General features: G+C 37.5%; 1 long non-coding RNA gene across 1 annotated transcript; it reads left to right on the top strand.

The window, feature by feature from the left end:
- Nucleotides 1–211: 211 nt before the first annotated feature.
- LOC116443274 lies at nt 212–12,947 on the top strand. The gene is made up of 5 exons (XR_004239799.1): nt 212–342; nt 962–1,075; nt 1,183–1,225; nt 1,785–1,947; nt 12,788–12,947. It is a non-coding gene; the product is annotated as an uncharacterized LOC116443274 (long non-coding RNA).
- The last annotated feature ends 9,798 nt before the right edge of the window (nt 12,948–22,745 follow it).

Genomic DNA, 22,745 nt, shown 5'->3' with positions numbered 1-22,745 from the left:
TTTGACAAGCAATTTTCTTAACTAAAAATAACCAACCTCTTTAGAAATATATGAGAAGCTTTCCTATGAATGGAAGTCAAACTAGAGCTTTTCTACTTAGTAAAAAGATGACTGAGGCTATAAAATGAAAGAATGAATAGGAAACAAGTATTCACCATTTTCCATTCAGTATTAAGTGTATCCAAAAATACCACAATGATGAAAATTTTAATACAATTAATATTTTTTCTCCTTCAATTTATAATGAAATTATGATTTTTCTTGCCACAGAATGAGGTGAAAAATAAGGTGATAAGGTGAAAAATACCAGAAGATTCAGGAAAAAAATTAAACAAATTCAAGGTAAGAGGTCCACTGGTGTCAGTTAAGATGATGGCCTGCAGGCAATAACCAGCTCAGGAAGCTCTTAAACCATTGATGTCTGGAGTATAAAAGGAATAGTCTCATTCTGTGTACTTCTGCTGTTTTGTATTTTTTCTTCAGTATCCATTATTAGACTCACTTGTAGATACAAGACCCTATACTAAACAGCCCTCCAGGTTTGAGTTGGCACTACTATTCTTGAGGTCTTAAGTTGAGAATATACAGCATGAAGTAAAATACAAATATCTTTCTGAACTGCTGTGATAAAATTTGTTCTTTTTGTTAAACAGAAAAAGACCAAAACTGCAAAAGGCAGCTGATATTTATATAGCTGAAAAAGAGCACTGCAAATTGTTGCTTCCACAGAATATAGCCACATTATAATGGGCTATGATATTTAATCTAAAATATACATATTGTTTTCTAACTTTCCTAGCATTTTGCATGTGGCGAGACATTGGTCTCCCAGTTGATAATTAACTCTTCTGAAAACTGAGTATAGAGAATTTGTTTTGCAAATTTAATTCCTAGGAAGGCTCTTAGATGCTGAAATGTATGCAGAGGTTTTCATTAAAATCCTTCTCATTTGTTTTTACAGGTATTATTTTTACTGCTTACATTGGTCTCATGTATTTTAGAACTCATTTAGGACTGAGAATGTCTTTGGCACTTTGTGAACCAGAAATGTTGGTTCTCCGAAAGGAAATTAAAGGTGACATCACTGGCGTAGTGGGAGGATTGGTCTAAGTAATAAACATTTGAATACATTTTACCCAAATCTTAGAGCACTGTGTTGAAATAATTTTTCTTATTTTGCAGAAGTTTATGTTACATCAAACCATCCAGCTAAGACAATAAAGTGGTAAGTACAATTTAGCGAATATTAAACACCCAAACGTCAGCTCTATGTACAACACATACTTTTTCTTACATATTTACTAAAGCCCAGTATTTAAAGTAAACACAACTGTTGAAGACATCCCAGCAGAAATCTTGTTAGTGTTTAGCTGTATTGCACTCTCAACTAGTACATTATTAGTTGCAATAATTAGTAGTAATTTCCTAGTAGGGCCAGGAAATTTGTTTTCCTGGATGTCTCCTATCAAACAGATCAATAAGGAAGGATGATAACTTGATAAAAAATAATAGTGATAGATGGTTCTATCTATTGCATGTCATGGAGGCCAAGATATCACAGAGAATCATGATCATGATCATGATCATCATCATCTGGAAAGAGTTATATTAATTATCTACATTTATCTATATTTGGCAAGAAATCTCAGACAGCTATGGCTATTCTCATAAATGAGTATATGTTCATATTTTCCACAAATTAGCAGGACTTCCAGTGTTTGTGAAGCAAGTACTTCACATCATACATAAATAATATTTCTATCATGTTTTAATCTGTCTTTCAGAATGAAGGTTGAAGGAATCAAAACCCAACAAAGGTGCTTGCTGCTTCTGGCCACGTACACAAGTAGTGTGACTTTAGCAGCAGTCAGAGCAGATTAGAATAGTTATCTACTTTTTTGTGTCACAACTATACAAAACTGCTTCATCTTCTTATCTGAGATCCAGGTAAGTGCAAAAAAAGCAGAAGATATTAGATCCAAGTGGCATTAATAAGGGTCATAGACAATTTAATTTTCTTTGTTCTACTCTGGTACAGGACCTACCTTTATAAAAACAACTTTATTAGCAAACACTGTGCTGATTTACAACATCCTGTGTCTTCCCTAGTTTTAAAGTACGCAAACAGTCTTACACGAAAAATTATGTTTTTCAGCCTAAGACATTCAAACTCATTTGGGGTCTTTAATAGTTAAGACGTAGGCATAATAAATATAACTGTTTGCTGGGCTGTTTAGGGTTTATAAAAACAAGTTCATGTCTTTGAGTATTTATATTTGTATGATGGTTATTTCAACATGTATGAAAAGAAAAGAAGAAGACTGCACGGATTTTTAAAATTTTTTATTTTTAACAGAAACTGCAGATTATTACATTACTTTTGTAGTTTTAGCACAATTTGCTGAAGTGAAAAATATATAAAATCAAACACTTACTGAAAAACAGATATTCAAGGCAAATTTATTTTCCTCAGCATGTTGCGGATCTTAAATAATGAAGAGAACATGTGCAGTGCAATCCACATAAATAATTCTTCAGGACATTTATTCATGTCAAAAATTGTGATTAAAAGGAAGGCAAACACTCATTTACAAAAATGTGTGCTTTAAACATGAGAATTAATCTGCTGCACCACTTTTTCTATCTGGGTTCTCGAGGATTCTTAAGAAAATGGGTTTAACCATCATACTGTTCTCTCATCCACCAGAGAAGCTTCCTTCAATGTGACATTTAGAAGGCAAACATTGTATTATGTGATTTGTAACTTCAGACAGGATTTGATAAACTATATTATTTCTCTAAATATTAGTAAATCCAAGCTGTAAATAGGCTTAAATCTTTTGATACTTAAAGGTGAACTGGAATTTACTTTAGATGACTGGGTTTGATGCCTGGATATCTTATACATTCACTATTACTTTTTTTCTGTTAAAATAAATTAGAACAGTTTTAGAGACAACTTTAAAGGTCACCTGCTAATTATCTATGCTGAACATCTTCAAATGATTTGACATATTGCAGAGCGAAGCACAGCCAAGAGTGGTGTTGGAATTAGTGAACTTTATAATCAAAGAGATGGCAATTGGTAAAGGTTTACCTGGAAAAAATGAGCAATATTGTTGACTCAGATCAACAACTATCTTCTTTTCTGCAAAGATGATTGCCTTGTTTATGCACCATATTATTCTTTAATCTTTATTTATTTTTTTCCTTTTTTCATTTTTTCTGGATAGACATATGAGTAGAATGAATAACAGAGTCACTCATAGTTCTGAGTCAAATTAATGCTGCTAGGGAGAGTCACTCAACAATGACAGTTTACCCTAGATTTGACATGACCATATATGTAAAATCATTTTCCTTCCTCTAAGACTCTGAATTCAAAACTCTAAGATTCTCTTTGTTTTGTGATGTTTTTATGAGATTTCTTAGAAGAAAAAATAAACCAAACTTTTATTTTTGGTTCTACTTTGAACTCCCTGACAAGTTAAGCTATCTGCAGAAATATGTGTAGAAATATAGGAATCCCATAGTGACATCCTGCAGCCACAATATATGAGTAGTGTGAGCACAGTTTGGCCATCTGTGAAGCCTTAGTGTTTAGGGACAATTTGGGGTATTACAGAATTAGAGAAATATTGTAAATATTATTTTGCACAGAGTTTTGAAAAAATAAATATTTTCCAGGGCCCAATTCAAGATTTGGTAGTTGAGCACCAAAAATAAGGCATGCAAATTTCTAGAAATCTAGACTTTATGAACCTTAGCTTATCCAGTTACTTATGCGTTTCATTACAAGGCCTATTTTGCACTTTCTTGCTCTCAGTATCATTTCTAAATTTCTCATCATATGGGTGTACTCATTTTATGTCATATAACTTTACCTTTTCCCTCTCATGTCCTGACTGAAGTAAAAGGATATTTATTTCCTAATAAAAGTAAGCTTTTATTCAGTCATCTGAATAATTGTGTAAAAACTCATGCTGTTTGGAGGGTGAATCATAGCAAATAAATCTGTATGCATAACATACATTTTCTGTGAAAAAGAAAGGTAGATATAAATTGCACTAATGAGACCCAACCTTATTTTGGAGACAGTTCAGAGCATCAGTTTTAGGATCAAGGAACTGAGGCAGGAAGCAGACCATGGACACCACAGTGTCTCACTGGGTGGGGGTTGTGTCCCTGCAGAGTGGTGACCACACTGTGCACTAAAGTGTGAAGCTCCACATCTGCACCCTGAGCAGATTTACAGGACCAAACTGTGGATTCAGAAGGGTAGACATGTTACATCCCTGTCTTGCTCTCATGTTGTGCAAAACGGAGGCTAAAGCTTACTTATAACTCACCAATTCTGTATATATGAAGGATAAACAGAAGTAGTCAACTTTTTCTATATAAGCAATCTTAAAAACTTGTGCATTTTAAAGGCTGTATCATTTTACAAAAGATTTCAAGAACTAGCTTCATGATCTGGTTCTTAAAAGACTAACAGGAGTAGAAGTTGGAAATGCAGTGTGAAGCTGTAAGGCATCTCCAGCGAGCCATGATGTGTATGGATTAGCTCCATTATCTTAGTCTGGAAGTTGAACCCCATCCTAAATTTAGGCAGTTCTCATGTCATGAATATTTTTTTTTCTATGATTAAAATCTGTAAGCCTGATATTATTTTCTTGGAACGATTCATGGAAATGTCATTTGTTTACCTGAATGTTAGCAAAGGGAGAGAGAAAAATTTGACCAAAATGTTTTTAACTTAAAAATTGGAGATGTGTTTGGAAGTGTCAAGTCTTTCTTTTCATGATGATGATATATTTATGTAATTAATCTTGTTATGCTGATGTTTCTTCTTAAAGCCATATTTCAGATTTTACTTTTGAGTTGTTGCAGAAGTTCCATTCACTATCTGATAGACTCCAAGAGGAAGTACATAGAAATTCAGATTATCAGACATATTTCTTAGTTCTTTAAGGCAAGTCTGACATAGTTCTCTTTGGTCACTGAGCATTTCAAAATCTTAAGTTTATCTACATGACATTTTCATATAAACCAGAAATGTGCTACTTTGTGGAAAAAGAACCCTATTAAGATCTGTCACTACCATGTGCATGTGTCATCTTTCTAAACATGTGCTGTTTGATGAGTGGCATTTATACTACGTTTGCACATGGCAATGTAAGAAGCTAAACTCCTGGGATTATGTGTGTGGTATCAAAACTATCTACCTAAATCTATCTGCTTATTCAGATTGAAGAACATAATTCTGAAATCTAGTGATAAAATCATTAATATCTTCTCAGCAGCTAATAGGCACTAAGCTTCTTACACACTCATTTGCTCCCCAAATTTCAGGAAAAATAATAGAAGTAAAATCTGAAAGAATATGTTCTTTATTGGCATTAGGGTATATTTAGATTCCTGACAGAATAATTTAAAATATCTTCATATATTCAAAAAAAGGTTTTTATTAATATCTATGGGAGCAAAGATTACACTACAATATCAGAGGTCGCTAATTTATCAGGCTTGGCAAAATTAAATATCCTCATTTCTTGAAATAGGAAAATAAATTAAAATAACTAAGCTTCCTTGAATGCCAAAAATGGCATTATTACTCCTGTCTGACTAGGGTGCACTTCACAACTACTGTTTTCCGACTTTGTGGCCTCAGGAGCGTGAGTACAAATTAAAGTTCCATCCTAAATTTGTTTCTGTTGTTCCTGTTCTGTCAGTTTTTGTAGCCTAGTTCTCTATTAAAAGCATGCATAGATGCATGAAGCTTTAAGTTCTGCCCCCTTTTTTTTCTGTTAAATTAGTCTGAAGGAGTTTCAATGCAACCACGAGCCGCCTCCATACAACACATGGCATAATTGAAGAACATTGTCTACTCCATTGCACAGCTACTTCTGTGGAGTTAGAGACCACCTCCTGCCCCGCTAAATCTCCATCCATATAATCAATTGTGTTTGTGCAAACACAGCAGAGTTGTGACTATTTAGCTGTCCAAATAAAATTTAGGAAGCTGATACTGCTTTCTTTAGGGCATGTGGATATATGGAAAGTGTTTACCCACATGACCTCAGAATCACCAATATGTCTTGTGCTTGTAATTTAACCCCACTTTTATGCTTGGTGTCCATATACACACATGAAGCATTGAGTGTCAAAAGGTGTTCAAGACTGAAGGGTCCACTGCATTCCCTCCAACTAAGGCCACAAAGTAGTTTTCTGGATGACAGTCAGTAAAGGACTAATTCCAAAGAGTCATATATCCAGGATCCAGTCTCCCTAGCAAAGCTCTGGGTCAGCAATCAACCCATTGCTTATCAAGCTGAAGATTTCTTTCCAAAAACTTTTCTGAGGAGAGGCACAGTGTGCTTTCCCATTGGGCAAGAGATAGTTCTATTTAATGGTCATTTGTAAAAGTCCCAAGAATGAAATTGTCCCAGCAACAGATCAAAGATGGACTATTATTTCCCTTTCTCTCTCTCCCCACATCAGAAAGAAATGTAATTTTATTTATGCTAATAATCAAATTAAAAATAAAAGTCCTCCAAACCTACTTTACCTACAGTTCCTCTTTTCCTAATTTTTTGACACACCTCTTCAGATCAGTGTGTACACAGTGAAATATGAATTTAGAAAACCTGAACAAAACTTGCAACACACTTGTCTGGGACAGATTAGTGAGTACAGACAGTCACTGGTGCAATAGAGGCTGCAAAACTTGTAAGAGTGGGAGTTGTAGTACCGTACCTTATCTACTTCTCATGAATAATACCTGCGCCCATCCACTATTAGAGAATTGATATAGCAAAAATTTCTAATAAAGCCTGCTAAGTGCTTTATGAGTCACTAGGATATTTTTAGTTTCATGTGATTGAGCATATGCTGAAATAACCTAGTGTGGCATCAAATGAGTTAATGCAGTTATACCCCACAGGTAGAGATGATTTTATAAATCTTGAAAATCACAGAAGTTATTCAATCAGTTCTGGGCTGTTTACTGAATATGTTGAGTGGCAAATCAGGATGACCAGTAAGGATCTAATAACCTAATGGTTAGATTATTTTGTAGGTGAGAAAACAGTTTTTATTGAAAAGATCAACTGAGTAGGGGGACACGATCTCTGATATAATCCTCTTTCTTCACATGAGTCTTACCAGTGCTATTACTCATGTGGAAACTGAAGGAGTTGAAACAAGGCTCACTTTCCTTCTCATCCAGATTTTTACTCCTGAGTCAAATAGGAGACTTTATTTAAAATTATCATAAGGGAAAATCTCCTGGACAGAGGCCAAATCTTCCCAGTCATCACATTGCTCCAAGCCTTTGCCAGCTGGTTTGGAATTTAAATTTTGATTTCCAGCTCGATGGCACAATGATCTGCCGTTGGACCTGCTGACTGGCTCCAACTAAAATCTTTGACATTTTTTGCACTACTGAAAGACTGAAAATCTTCTACAGCCCTTTGCAACTGTTTTATTCCCACCCCCAACAATCTCCAAGAATTTTGCTTGTCAAGCAGCCCAACACCAAATGTGCTGGCTTTGTTTGACCTATATTACAATGCAAAGCTACTTGGTACTTTAATTCACGGCCAAATAAAGCTGTTATCTCTGGATAAAGGGAACTAGGCCAAATGGTGATAAAGTCTCAGGGATGAAATGAGATTAAACCAGCCCTACCTCACCTTGCTATTTGCTAATTATATATGTGCTGGTCAGCAGAGCTTACTGTTGGTCTAATCATATGTCTAAAGGTCAGTTGAAAGGGGTTAATGTCCACAAATTAATGTCCAGTGAAAACTATTAATTGGCATAGGGGTTATATCTGTCCTTTTCTTTCTTTTTGCCTTTCAAGACATTTTTGTGGCATGATACACAATATATAAAATTGCAATGCGCTTTTAAAACACAAGAGGAATTATCCTTTTCTTTTTTCTTTAAAATTCAAAATCACTTGGCAAGCACAGTTCTAATGCAGAACTACAATCAGGTCAAAGAACTACCTCTCATTTCTTTTTTAATTAACACTTGGCAATATTGTTAAGAAAAGCATTACTCAGAGAGCTGGAGTCATGTTAGCACCAGAAACCTCTCCAGGGCATCAAACAATGCTGAGAAACTTTCATGGAAGCCTTTTTAGAACAGTGGCTCACTTTACATCTTTGTTGTCACTGCATAAACAAATGCAAATCCCAAAATGGTTGACTTATAAGTAAACTCAGTAGGCAAGTTTGTTTGGCTTGTTGAGGGAGAAGGAAGGGGAGAGCAGGGTTTTATCGACTCCTGGACTGCCCTGCTTGAAAGTACAGCCAACAGAGAAAGGTGAGGACAAGGGCAGTGGTATAACCAGGAGACACACTGCTGTTTTCAGACTGCCCCAGTGTATCCGGTCAAACTGAGGGCTGCCTCTCCTGGATCCTTCTCCCTCTTGGCCCCAGATGTTTATTCACAGAGATCAAGGCACCTGGGCAAAACAAGTGCAAGTGGCAAGAGGGTCAGGTCCTCTTGCTGTCCTGTCCAAGCAGCTCCTCCTGAGGCACCAGCTGCTGCTCAGCAGGCAAGAGGAGGATTTGCAGCCTCACCGCTGCTCTGCTCTGAAACACACACCTTGCCAGCCTCCCATTCCCCCATTTCAAAGGAGGGAGTAAACCAAGAAATGATGGGGAGAGGCCCAGTACACAGAGGCCACAAGTAAAGGAAAGAGAGCTGAGAAGCCAGGGAATAAACAAGGAACAAGGGAGGGCAAGAGAGAAAGGCAGTGCAGACAGAAGGGAAGTGCTGTCAGAGAGATTCCTTTATCTGCAGTGTCCTATAGCTGAAATAGGTGCAAGAAACATGCAGGGAAAAATGATATCAAACATCAAAACTGAAAAGTTAGAGCACAACTGGTCTTTTGAATTTCAAACAGTTCACAGGTTAGAAGCAAGGAGTGAGGTATTTAGGCTCAAAATAAGAGTGCAGACACAATCTGAAGCACTGAAAGCTGAAGAAATTCCAGTTTCAGGAAGTGCAATTTCTTTGAGACAGTAAACATATAGAATAAGTTGTCATCAAAGCAATGAGCATAAGCAGATGTCTAGACATGAAAAGACAGGCACTGTCGATATAGCTTGACTCAGTAAGGAGGTGAGATTGCATTTAAAAGTGGACTGTCTTTCTAGTAAAGAATAGTTCCCTGCATTTTTGCAGGAGCAGATTGACATTCTTCTGAAAATCTAGCCATTGTTACATTTATAAATTGTTCTTTCAAATGATTCTGAGATCATTTAGTCAGAACTGCTAATACAGTATTATGAGTTCTCCTAGCAGACATTTTCACTTATTCTCAAATCTTCAGAAGTGACCAGAGCATCTTGTTTCAACCGAAGTACATTATCTGTCTTCAGTGTCACTCATTTACTTCTGGATACCATATATTTTGTAGATAGGTGTCCATTACCCTTAGGTACTGACACACTGGAACACGGACCTTGTATGCTTGGTATTATGTTGCAGTAACTGATCACCTCCTTTTACACATGCTTGAATTTCAAATTTTCCTGGCTTCAGCTTCAATCTTCCAGCCAATACTAGATGAAGGAGCTGGTTTTGCTTTTATCCACTGGGTTCACAAAGGAGTAGTATTTCTTCAATGTGATAAACTTCTTTGGCATACTGACTGGCTTGGTAGATAAGGGGGGAGAAGCAGACAGCTCTAAGACTTCAGCAAGGCTTTTGAAACTGTCTTCCACACCATCCTCATAGAAAAGACAAGAGAATTGGAAGCTGGATGAGCAGTCAGTGAGGTATACTGGAAAATGACTGAATGACTGGGCTCAGAGGGTGGTGATCAGTGGTGCAAAGTCTACTTGGAGGCCAGCAGCTAGTTCTGTACCCCACAGGGTAATACTGGTACCAACATTGTTCAACAACATCATTAAGAATATGGATCAGGGAATAGAGTGTACCCTTGTCATGGTTTAGAAATGGTATTCTCCAGTTTAGTGTTCCCCCTGAAAGCGCTCCAGACCATGAGCCCACTCACCCCCACCTCTTCTCCCTGTTTGGCAGGCTGGAGAGGAGAACTGGAGGCACAAAAGTTAAGATCACAGGTTGAGATAAGAACAATTTACTGGAAATGGCAATGAAATAAAACAAGTAACAGCAGCAATAATAATAACAAAAGTGTACAAAAAAGAGAGGCGAGTGATTCACATGCAGAAGCTCACAGCAGAGCCTGACAATACCCAACCACTCCCTCCAACACACTCCCCTGAACTGGAAGAGAGCCCTTCCCCTTCTCTGTCCCCGGCAGTGATGTAAGGTGGTAGAGAATAACCTCCTCATTCTAGCCATGACCCCTCTGGCTACTGTCCTAGCCGGAACGAGGACAACTCTCAACAGGCTTGCTGCAAGGAGTGGCCAATATAGCCAGAAGGTTGTATTGCCATCCAGAGGGGACCTCAGCAGGCTGAAGAAATAATCCTATGCACTAGTACAAGGTGAGGCTGACAGAATGGGAAGGAGCTTTGCAGAGAAGGGCCTGGGAATCCTTGGTGACAACCAAGCTGAATGTGAGCTAGCAATATGTCCTGGCAAAGAAGGTTAACAGTATCCTCAGCTACATTAGGACGAGTGTTGCCAGCAAGTGGAGGGGAATGATCCTTCCCCTTTATTCAATACTGGTGAGACTGCAACTAGAGTAGAGTTTCAGTACTGGGGTACCCAGTGCAAGAGAGTTATGGACATATTAGAAAGAGTCCGCTGAAGGGTCATTAAGATGGTGAAGACACTGGAGCATCTCTCATATGAGGAAAAACAGAGAGATCTGGGACTGTTCAGCCTACATTAGAGAAGGCCCAGGAGGGATCTTGTCAATGTATCTAAATATCTCAGGTGAGGTATAGATGGAGCCAGGTTCTTTTCAGTGGTGTCCAGAGACAGCACAAATTGATACATTGGAGATTTTACCTGAATGTAGGGAAACAATTTTGACTGTGCACTGACTGAGTACTGGCACAAATTGCCCCGAGAAATTGTGGAGTCTCCATCCTTGCAGATACTAAGAAACTATCTCTACGTGTTCTTGGACAGCCTGCCCTAGCTGGCCTTTCTTGAGCAGGGGAGTTGAACATGAGGACCTCCAGAGTTCTCTTCCAACCTCAACCATTCGGTGATTCTGTGATCTGATACAGTCATCTTTTGTACAATTGATCCTATCTAAGGGGGACAAATATTGTAAGATAGAGCAAATGTAATATGTGAAAGGCTTTGATGTTTGGCAAGTTTCAGTATTGTATAAAAAAGAACCAAACAAGTAAAATATTCTTATTCTAAATTTAATTCTAAACAACACACACAAAATGTGGATTACAGAAGTGTTTTGAAGGTCTGTTAATGAATATTCGTGGTTAATGGCATTGTATTGAATGGGAAGAAGCAAATAATAGTATGGAAAGGAATCAATGTTAAGTCTTGCAGTAGTTAACATCTTTTTTAATGAACTGGAAAGGGGATTAATGTCATGTTAGTGAAACTCACAAATGAGTATCTCTTGATCTGTTTCAGATATATATATTAAAATAATGGGTTAGGATCCCATGGAAACATAAGATAGAAAGACAAAAATACAGTTCAGGAAATTATGTTTCACTGCAGAGGAAAATAAGTGAGTTTGTATCTGTACACACATATAGATTGTGTGTATACATAAAATGAGAGAGTAACATGAAGGAATAATTTTGAAAACCAATAAAAGTGTGAAAAGTAAATTAAAAGTGGAAAGTTAATTAACTCTGGTTTGAGAGAGTGAAGCACATAAAACCATGGAGTTTTAGGCTTCCCACTATTTCTTGAAGGGTCTTAATTATCCATCATTCCATAACACAGGGGTATCTCAAAATCTCAAGAACATTCAACCATATTTTAGCTCTGCAGGAAAAATACTTAAAAAAAAATTATTTGAATATACTATTATTTTTATCTTATAGATAGGCAACCTCTGGATACAGGAAGATTAGTAACTAGAACCAATAGTGGACTTTCCTAATAGTTACTGTGTTAAAAAAAATACAGATTGACTTGAAATTAATATAATGAATTATTGCAAGGCACCAGCTCTGCTTCCTACCCTGTCTCTCTTCTAGGCTCCACTAATTTAATGGTAGCAATATTTTCACTGCCAAGGAAACTGAACTTTGATCACCTCTGTGTAGACAGTACTTCCTAGCTGAGTGCTTTAACTAAACTTAACTAAAAACTAATCTTTGCCACAACTGCGGGGGGAGTTCAAACTTACCAGCCAAAAAAAAAAGGACAGAGGAAAAAGAGAACAAAGCAGGATTTGGGGTTTGAATATAGGTAATATAATATGTAAAATGTATTTGTTTCCAGAAAAAATTTCTTAATCACCAAACTACTGAAATAAAATGTAGTTTTAAATAAACTTAACAACCAGCAACATTTACAACTGCTTTAACTCTTTAATCAAGAATCTCTAGGAAAGGAATCCTGTCCCAAAACTGTAAATGCAGCACTGACCTAAACCTGTGTAACTCTCATGATTCAAGTTCCTGAGATCTTGATGACCTCCCTCTTCACCTACCGCAACTCTGCCTTCAATGACATTGTTAATTTGGCTATAATGCTTATAGACTGAGATGCTTCTGTGCCACATTGTCATAGTTTCTGATCTCCTTTAAGAGCCTAGGTCTCAGACTTAGAAGTATTCTCATGTCGCATAGTTCTATGAACTCCACTGGTACTCTTCCACCTCTGACTTGAATATTTTTTATTTAAGGAGCTGGAGGAAGCCTTGGGTTCACATTAAACACTTGACAGACTGTTGACTAGGAACTCTTCAAACCAAGCAATTGCATCCGCTATTCAAGGTTACTCAGGGTTATTCAATCCTCCTAACTTTAGGTATGTAATTTACTTGTCTTTCAAAGTTAAATTCCTGCTCTGCATAATCCCCTGGAGGAGCTTGCCTTTTTGCAATAATTATATAGGAAGCTTAAGGTGACTGGTCTCATATCTTAGTCATACTTAAAAGTCTAAATATGAATGCTGTTAAGGTCCCTTTCTTGTGTTTCTCTTTTCCTGAGTGTTCTAACTACTTGGCTGTTATGAAAGGACATGTGTTTAAGAGAATTTTTGTAGATACCTGTCATAGGTTAGCAAGCATAGTCCCGGAAGGGACGTCCTTGCTAAGGGGTGCTTACAGTTTCCTCTGGGAACTGATAGAACCTATCAGCTGGCCAGTTTGAATATGGACAATTCTCTAAGCCACTTAAAGTTGTGATCACCTCTGTTATCCACATTTAAGAATAGGCAAACTCCCCCCCAAGCTCTCTCTCGTTTCCGGCGCTGGGACAGGTGGCTGCGGGCCCCGTGTGGGGGCCAGCGGGCCCGGCCAGGCCCTGCTTGGGCCAGGCCAGGCCGGGCCACGGCCATCCTGGAGCCGATGGACCTGTTCCAGCCATGGAACCCCCCCCACTGCCTTGCCGTGGGCAGCCGGAGCGGCTCGGCTCTCCCCCCTCTCCACTGTGATAAGAAACATTCAACATTCCAGCTGCAAAGCTGCAAGGCCGAGGTGAGAGTAACCCTTTTATTGCTGTGAAGAGCTGAAAACCTGAGGGAAGAGAGAGAGGAGATGCTTAAAGCTGAAATTCTGTTGTGAAGCTATGATATATCAGAGTATCCTGTTGTAATTTCATGAAGATATGGGGGGTGGAGTGTTCAACTCGTGAGCAAAAGCACCTGCGCTGAGATAGGCAGATGCTGACGCAGCTGTAATTTCATGAGAAGTTTGGACAGGGAGAGATGAACCAGATGAGGACTTTTGCTCCAAACGGGAAAGGAGAAAACCTCAGTCCCTAGAGATGAACCAAATGAGGACTTTTGCTCCAAATGGGAAAGGAGAAAACCTCAGTCCCTAGAGATGCTCCCAGAGATAGTCCTAAAGATGAAGATGATGAAGACCCTTTGCTCCCAGAGAAGGAGAAGGGCCTCTGTTTTTGTTTCTGAATGGCTCAACCTTAAAATTGTACCCCAAAAATCTTTAAGAGTGGACCCTCGAAAGCAGTTGCGGGAAAAGCTGCAAGTCGGGGGAAGGGACTCACACGCAGGCAGAGAGACTCCTCTTCCTAAATGGACTGAACGATATTTGGAAGTGGGCGGCTGTCTCGTTGTGATAATGTTTTCATAGCATGAGCAAGAAGAGACTTCTCTTTCTAAATGGACTGAACAAGGTTATTATGGAAGTGGTAAACAGACTGAACATCTTAAGGGTTGTCTTTGAACATTGTCAGTGGGAGAAGGGAGGAAGGTGGGGGGAGGAGGAGAGTTCTGAAGGTGGTATAATTTTTTTTTTCTTCTTTTAGGTCTGTTAATAAACTTCTTTATATTCTTTCAAGTTTGGTGCCTGCTTTGCATTTCTCCTAATTCTTATCTCACAGCAGATAAACAGTAATGAGTATTTTGGACCAAACCACTACACTACCCACAAAAAGAAGAATTCAGGACTGTGGATTTTACATGGAATGAGGTGGTTTTTCCACTTCCCAAACAGAATGCCACTTGTACGAGGAGCATGATTTCAGATATGCATTATTCTTCATGTTTCCTCTTGAACAATAGCCTATGCCACCATATTCATCCCCGGTCCCCCATTCAACAGGCAATTGAATGTGGTAAACTGCATGCCTAGAGAATAGAGGCCAAGGTTTCATTAAGTACGTGAACCTTGTAGAAGCAGTCTTTTAGATGGGTCATGTTTGTGTTATTCACAACACTATGATGTAAAGGTTGCAGGGCTGGTAGCAAAAATAGACATATACCCTTACATCTAATTGGAGATCAGATACTCAATTTCTGAAAGCACATGAATACTGACACATTAGATTCACGTGGATGTAGTGAGACAGCAATAGCATTAAAATACATGGCTAACATGCTCACTGAGCACGGTGCTGCACATTATGGAAAAGAATAAACCGAGCAAATAGCTGACTTAACACTGTGTGATGGCTATGCTAACTCACCTGGCACAGGTGTATTAGAAATATAGAAACACAGTTAATCAGCGTAAATACCACACTTATCCCAAGCTAGGACTCAAGCATGGAGCTCGGTAAGTTGCTGTGGAGAGCCCACATGGGCTGTTCAGTGGTCATTGCCTTGGCCAGCAATGCACAGTGAAGGTCTGCCTTAAGGACCTCATTGGCATTTGGCCCTAAAGGATTTGCCTAAAATTACAGAGGCTATCTCTGTTTATTCAGAGAAATAAGTCCAAATCTTTTGACGCCCAGGCTAGCATTTAAACCACTGTGCCATCCTTTCCTGACAAAAATCATTGCACCTAGACCAACAAGTTAATAATACTTTGATATGTAACTGCTTAGAACATACACCCAAACCATTACAATTAGTTGTCTCTCCACTGGTGAGGGATATTGACAAATTTGAAGGAAATGGCAAAAAAGTCACACAACTGATAAAAAAGCTAGAGGGAATGATACATAGGGGAAAGACTGAAAGAGCTAGATTATATATTTAGCATGTTTAAATCATAATCAAGATGAAACATGGAAAAAGTCTATTAATATTTAAATGATGCAACATACAGATTATTTAGCATAAAGAAGCAATGAAAAATGGGCCTGAACATAAGTGAAAACTGCAAGCACATTTCTGGAAAGCTACAGTATTGAGTTGAGTACCTACCAGAACTCCTGTGCTGTAACTTGTGTATTTCAAGGCCCTGTCGCCTATCAGAGTGTGAAACTGACCCTTGAGAGAGAAGCTGGGGATGTTCCATCTCTCTGTAACACTTAAATTTTGACTGGACATGTTGCTGAAGTATTTAATGTACCATACTGGTGAAGACTTGGACTAGATGAGTCTTGTCTTATTTGAGTGTCTGTTACCTGCAACTGAGCAAGAATTTTCAAGATTCCTCCTGTCACTGATTAAAAAATTTTTGACTCTGTAATAGAGTGTAAGCAATATCATTTCCTGGAATGAGGCTAGTAATGCATTAATGAACTTTCTTTGTCCCATTAAATGCTCATTCATCATGTGGGAAGTAACTAATAATCCTATAAATGAAACTGATCAATTAAAAAATCCACATTACCTGTCAGAAAGAGTTGAAAACTAGATTAATCTCTTTCCTATTTCCATATTTTTTATGTTGTTTTCACCAGGCAATGAGGTTGTTCTTCTCTCTCTGACTATTAGAAAGAAAATGCACTCCCTTTCCAGATCAAGACCTCAGTCTTTTGTATTTCGTCCTCTGTCTCAATCCTTCTTTCATGAGGGTGGCATATTCACAGTAAGATTCCCTTCCCTAGGGGAATCAGAAAATCTATGGAGTCTTTCCCACATCAACAGCATCCAAGAACACAAAATCTGCTAAGACAAAGCAGACAATTAAAAATTGCTGAGGACCAATTCTTGAAATGTATGGACTCTCATTAGAATAACAGAATCATAAATCATCCTGATTTGGAAGGGACTCAAGAGGATCAAGTCCAAATCCTGATTCCATACAAAAAACCTAGAGGTAAAAACATATATCAAAGAATATTGTACACACATATCTTGAGCACCAACAGACTTTGGGCCATGGACTCTTACCTGGGGAGGTTGTTCTAATGATTGACCCACCTTCTCAATAAAGTGCATATTCCTAATATCCAATGTGAATGGATGTATCCCCATGATACAGCTTTTTAAGCCATTCTCTCGCAACCCTCAACAGACACCAGAGATAAAAGATCAGCACTTTGTTCTCTACTCACCTTCATTGTGAAGTTGTAGACAGCAATGTCACATCTCAGTCTCTTATTTTCTAAGCTGAACAAACTAAATATCCTCAGCTACTCCTCTTGAGTCTTGTCCTCTAGTCCTTTCATGATCTTTATTGCTCTCCTCTGGACACATTCTAATACTTCTATATCCTTGTATTGTGGGGCTCAAAACTGCAATGAGGACGTGAGTTGAGACTGCACCAATGCTGTATTGTGGGACAATCGCTCCTTTCCACTGCTTAGCTGTACGGTACTTCAGGCACCCCAGGGTATGATTCACCCTTTTGTCTGCCAGGGTACATTGTTGTCTCACATTGAGTTTGCTGTCAGCCAAAACCCCCATACTCCTTTCTGCACTCCAGTCCCTTGTCCCCACATTCTATGCATATATCCAGGATCACATTGTTCCAGGTGCAGAATTTGGCATGTGCCCTTGTTCAATTTCATATGGTTGGTGCCTGCCCAGGGCTCTAGTCCATCAAGATCTCTCTTGAAGGTAATCAACAGCTTATCCAGATTTTGTACTGTTGGCAAACTTAGGGTGCACTCAACTCCTCTTTCCAGGTCTTTGATAAAAATATTGAAGAGAATAAAAGGGCCCCTAAAATTGACTCTTGTGGAATCCCACTAATATCTGTCTACTAGCCAGATTTTACTCCATTTACTATAAACTCTTTTAGCCCATCCCTTCAGCCAGTTGTTCACTCACTGCAATGTGTATATGTCTATCTGTGTACTGGACATTTTGTCTTGGAGGATATGTGAGAGACTGTGTCAAAAACTTTGTTAAATGAAAAAAAAACCAACATTCGAAAACACATCCACTATCTTGCCTCCATCCACAAGGCAGGTAACTTTGTCATAATAGGATACTCAGTTAGTAAGGCATGACTTTCCCTCCATAAACCCACGCTGGCTTTGACAGATGACTGCATTGTCTTTTCATGCATTTTTCAATAACTCACAGAATAATCTTCTCTGTAATTTTACCAGGCACCAAAGACTGGCAGGCCTGTAATTACTAGGATCTTCTCTCTTGCCCTTTTTGAAGTCTGAATAACATCTGCTAGCTTCCAGTTGACTGGGATCTCTGCAGAGCTTCAATACCATTGATAAATAACTGAGAAAGGTCTCAGAGCAACCTCACCCAAGTCTCTCACTACCCTGAATGATGAATCCCATCAGGCTCCATTGACTGGCCTTAAATTCTTGTAATAGGGCTAGATACCAAAACAGCTTTTCAGAATTTACTTACTTTTACTAGTCCTTAAAGCATTACTTAAATAAATATGTTGCTTCTAAAACTACTTTACGATGTGTAGTTTTAGGATACATTATAGACTTTCTGGGACATAAAAAAATCTCAGAGCTTCAGCCTTAATCAGACTGAGATATTCAAAGTCTATATAATACAGCTTTGGTTTTATTTCAAGGTTAGACACTGGAGTCAAATGTGCCAACCCAAGCATATTAAAACATCACATTGATTATACAGACAAGTTTTTTACTGTGCATCTGTTGTTGTCTTGGTAATGACAGTGACAAAATTAAAATTCTTCTTCATCCCCACATAAAAGAGGTAAATGACCTGGGAAAATAAGCTGTAGCTTATTACTCATCATTATTAATAATTGAAATGCTTCCTTAGTTCCATTCAGTGTGTATAGTGAGAAAGTAAGAAAGTTTGTGACAAGTTTAACTGCAGAGTGAAGCAAGTGTATCATGATGTAACCAGTCACATAAACTGATTTCATATGTAAGTGCTGAATTGCCTTTTGTGGGTATGGAATTTAATTGTTTTCAGGAATCACAGATAAGTGAATTGATAATTCTGGTGGTTGCTATTTGTTTTGCAATTGTTTTCAGAGCCCTTGCTCATGTCAAGTTGCTGTGGTCCTGGGTTATAGTCAGTGTAATGTATGATTCTGTCTTGTTATGGTCCTCTTGCTAGAGAATTAATTTAACTCTTATTCTCCCATCTTCAGTGAGCTCCTTTAACAAATATACAGTTTATTTTTTTAAAAAAATTAAATAATTAATTTTATTTAGTGATCACTCATGTGCCTAAGACCACAGAGGTGACACTAAGATAATGAAGCAGATCCTTGGCCACTGCCTTTGCCTCTCTGCCTTGGGAACATCTCTGTACTTGAGGACATTCAGTTATTGGTCTTGACAGAACTTCTACTTTGCAGAATTTTTCTTTGTGGTTTTATGTAGTTTAAGGAATAATAAATTTATCCATCCCCTTTGCCTCCCTCCCCTTATCACCCATAAACATGTCAAAGAGTGGCTGAAAGGAAAGTAAAAACTGCAATAACTGATAGTAGATTCTAGTACAAGCTGAGGTGACTGAGGGTAAGGACCTTTGCTGGATGGTATCTAGTCCTATATATCTCAAACATGTCATTAAGTTTCATCAGTAGATTGAGGCTGGTCTCTCTGCAAGCCTTCCCGGTCTGCCAAGAAGGTCCATGAAATCTCCCTTTTTCGCTAACCTTTCAGAGCTCTCTATCAGCCTTATCTTTTTAATCTACATCTTAATTTTTGCGGAAGACTCCTGACCAGTCACTTTTAAGAAAGTGAGAGTCCATGTTGCCATAGGAGACTGGTAATTTAATTTTCATATTTCCTAAACTAAGCACTTAGTTTTTAAAATTTATCATGTGTTTATACCAAATGGCTTCTTGGGGTGGGGTTTGGTCTTGTAATTAAGATATATTAACTTAATAAAGAGAATATAAAAATAAGATTTAATTGTCAGATTCAGATGAAATAAATTATTTTGCAGTAACATTTTAGTTTTTTGGTTGGCCAGAAGATGCAAAAAAAATTTCCATTTTGTTCCACATGAATAATTTCATCATCTATTCTTAACTTAAGAGAAAACGATATTATTTTCCCATATTATAAGTATAATACTTATTATATATAATATATAATATTATACTATTATTATATAATAATCATAAAATTATAATTTTTAAACACTGCCTTGCCTGCAGTGTTTAAAAATTTTATAAATATCTGAAGAGAAATTCTACTCTAGCAAGAGAAATTCTATCCCAGTATAAATAAAATCCACCAGTGTGCATTAATTAATGTAAGCAAACAATAAAATTGGTGAATTTCCATTATTTTCAGTGCAGAAAAGTTCTAAAAGAACTGCAAGACAAATAAACATATTTAAGTCTTGTGTCTCAATTCAGCAATGCTTATCTGAGACTCCATAAGACTCTGGAGAGTCCTTGAACACATTCATAAATCTCAGATGCTTAGGGGTTCTAGATACTTTGAAAATAAGATACAGCCTTTGGAAATTTCACGGTAGAGCTTGGTTTGCTTAAAAAATCTCAGGTACCTTTTAGGATACTGTCAGAGGATATTAAGCCCAGAATCCTGACTGAAGATTTTCTCTAAATCTTTTTCTGGTTTTTATCTTGAGGTACAAGCAACAATTCAAAAAAAGTAAAAATAGATGGAACTGAATTATCTACTTCATTAAGATGACTGAATGTCACAGACATTTTTTATTCTTTATGTATTTCATACCAATAAGTAGAACTTCTAAGAATTATCAGAGGACTTAATTTGTGTTGTATTATCAAACTGAGTAAGTCTGGTACATTAAATTAGACCTGAATTTAAGTCAAGGTTTATCAAATTTTTTGCTTGCTTCAGTTCTGATTAGTTTTCCAACTGGCAATAAACTTCTGCTTTCCCTTGTTTCTGGTGTGAATGCCAGTCTGTAACATTTTTCCTCTGGTGTTACAGGTTGATAATCTTTGAACAGCTCAGCTTGAGATCTACTATCATGTCTACTTATGCTTATTTGCCTATACTGATATATTTGAACTTATTATCATAATAACTAGGCATTTCAGATATGCCTTAATGTTTAGATGTGAATTGCTGACTACTCAGTTGCTTGTATGTACTGGTGCCATGCTCACTATCTTAAAACTATCATGAACTTTCAGAGCACGAGCACATTTTTTTAGAAAACTAAGAAGATGCAACTTATGCAAATATACCCTGGAGTAAATATGTCTGTCTCTCTCCTCCTCACCACTAAAAAAAATCCCAAAATTTAAACAAAATTAATCCCTTTAAATGATAACTGACTTAAATAAATTTATCAGAGTGGTAGGAATCTTGAAGACAACATCATGCTTCCAAATATTAACAAAATAGACAGCTGAGAGAAGGGAAGACAGAGTCCATAGGTTTCTTCCTACAGAGGAAAAGGGTGAGTTCGCCATTTGTTACCTATAGCAGAATATGAGGGCAGAAGAAAGACTCTGGTTCTGTCCACGCAAGGGAAAACATCTCCAATCAGATCACTGCCAACTGTAAGACACAAATCAGTAGCAAATTAGGCTGTATTTATTTTTGTGTACTCCAGATGATTTATTCCTCTTACAGGTTTATCTTATCCAGCTGGACAAATTTAATTTATTTTTGTTTTCTTTTGAAGGGTTTATGGTTGGATGAGGACTTCTAGGCTGAGAGAATTTAAAGTCCCTACTATTTAGCTCAGCTACACTCCAAATTTTTAAGTTTCTACAGCTTTTGGACCTACCCTGTGCCAAAAAGCATGATGGGTCATCTGGAATTGCCTCAAATATCACTGCATGAGGTTACCTGGTGTCCTGGTCATTCAGCAGTTTATGTGTATCAGTTGTCTCTTATCAGTATGTTTTACGTAGAAACCTTCCTTTTGGATAGTTACATGTTGAGGCAAGACAAACCCCTAGCATAGGCCTTCACAGAGTCAGGATGGAAAGGGTGAATCAAGAGGACAAAACACAGATTGTCCACCAATCTTATCCTGAAATGGCTGCACTGGAAGCAGAGACAAGCTTTTCTTTTTCTCTCTGGCCTGGTATAAGTTATTTGGGAATTCGGTGCAGAATTGGAAATAAGTTCCAGTCATGCTGGAAGTTTGAATTAGCAAATTAAATATAGTTCATTAATGATATTTGCAGCCCATGTTGTGCTAATTAAACAAATTCATTTTTCTTTTATAATTTGCATACTGTTGTTCTGCAGCTATGCACTTGGAAGGATAATACTGCCTTGAGATGCCAGTTTTTTGGCATCACTGTGCCGATGAACAGAGTGAGACAGTATATTCTTAAGCTGTACTGGAGTTTCTTCTTCTTTTTGAATATTTCACAACTACATAACTATGAAATAACTTCTCTAGTTAGACTCTGTTAAAGAACTGTTTGTTTATATAATGACAAACTAAATCGACTTTGTAAACTCATTCTCATATTGAAAAATATAGTCTCTGTAGCCTTTCCAGATCATAAATTATTTGAGACTGAGAGAAAAAGCACTGAGGCACACTTGGAGGGGAAAAAAAAAAAGCAGTAGAAAGTCTAGGGACATAGTGGCCAAGGAAGTGCTTTTAAGTTCTTTTAAGATTGGTTTGAGTTTCTATTGTATGCTATGGCCAAGATAAAGCAAGTTGGAAATGCCAGAAGTGACTGTATCTATACAAGTACGGTAGAACTTGAAGCATTCCTACTGATCTGAGTGCCTCAAAATTTAAGACACTAGCAGATAAAAATGTTCAGAGATGAGAAGATTTCAGATGAATTATCAACAGAACAGACTCGTTAGTGCAGCTCTGTAGTCTGATCCTCTTGCTTTTTCAAGTCACAAAAGCAGTGAAACACTTAGGTTAACCTTAAATATTTAGCCATACTTAAAACTTCTTCATATACTCAGATAAACAGAAGAAAGCTGAAGATTTTCTTGAATAAAGACATGTAAGAGAAAAGCAAAGTTTTTGTAAGAAGCTAATTTACAAGTCTAATAGCATATTACATAGAGCAAGGCAATACCTGAATTTGTAAAGATAATTATATTAAGGATATCTTAATCCATAAAGAGTCTTCAAGATAGTAGTGTGACATCCCCTGCTTCATGAGC

The sequence above is a fragment of the Corvus moneduloides genome, chromosome 4 (assembly GCF_009650955.1).
Source record: "Corvus moneduloides isolate bCorMon1 chromosome 4, bCorMon1.pri, whole genome shotgun sequence".
Classification (NCBI taxonomy): Eukaryota; Metazoa; Chordata; class Aves; order Passeriformes; family Corvidae; genus Corvus; species Corvus moneduloides.
Note: the sequence above shows the minus strand (reverse complement) of the source record. Positions and strands in the feature narration are given on the sequence as shown.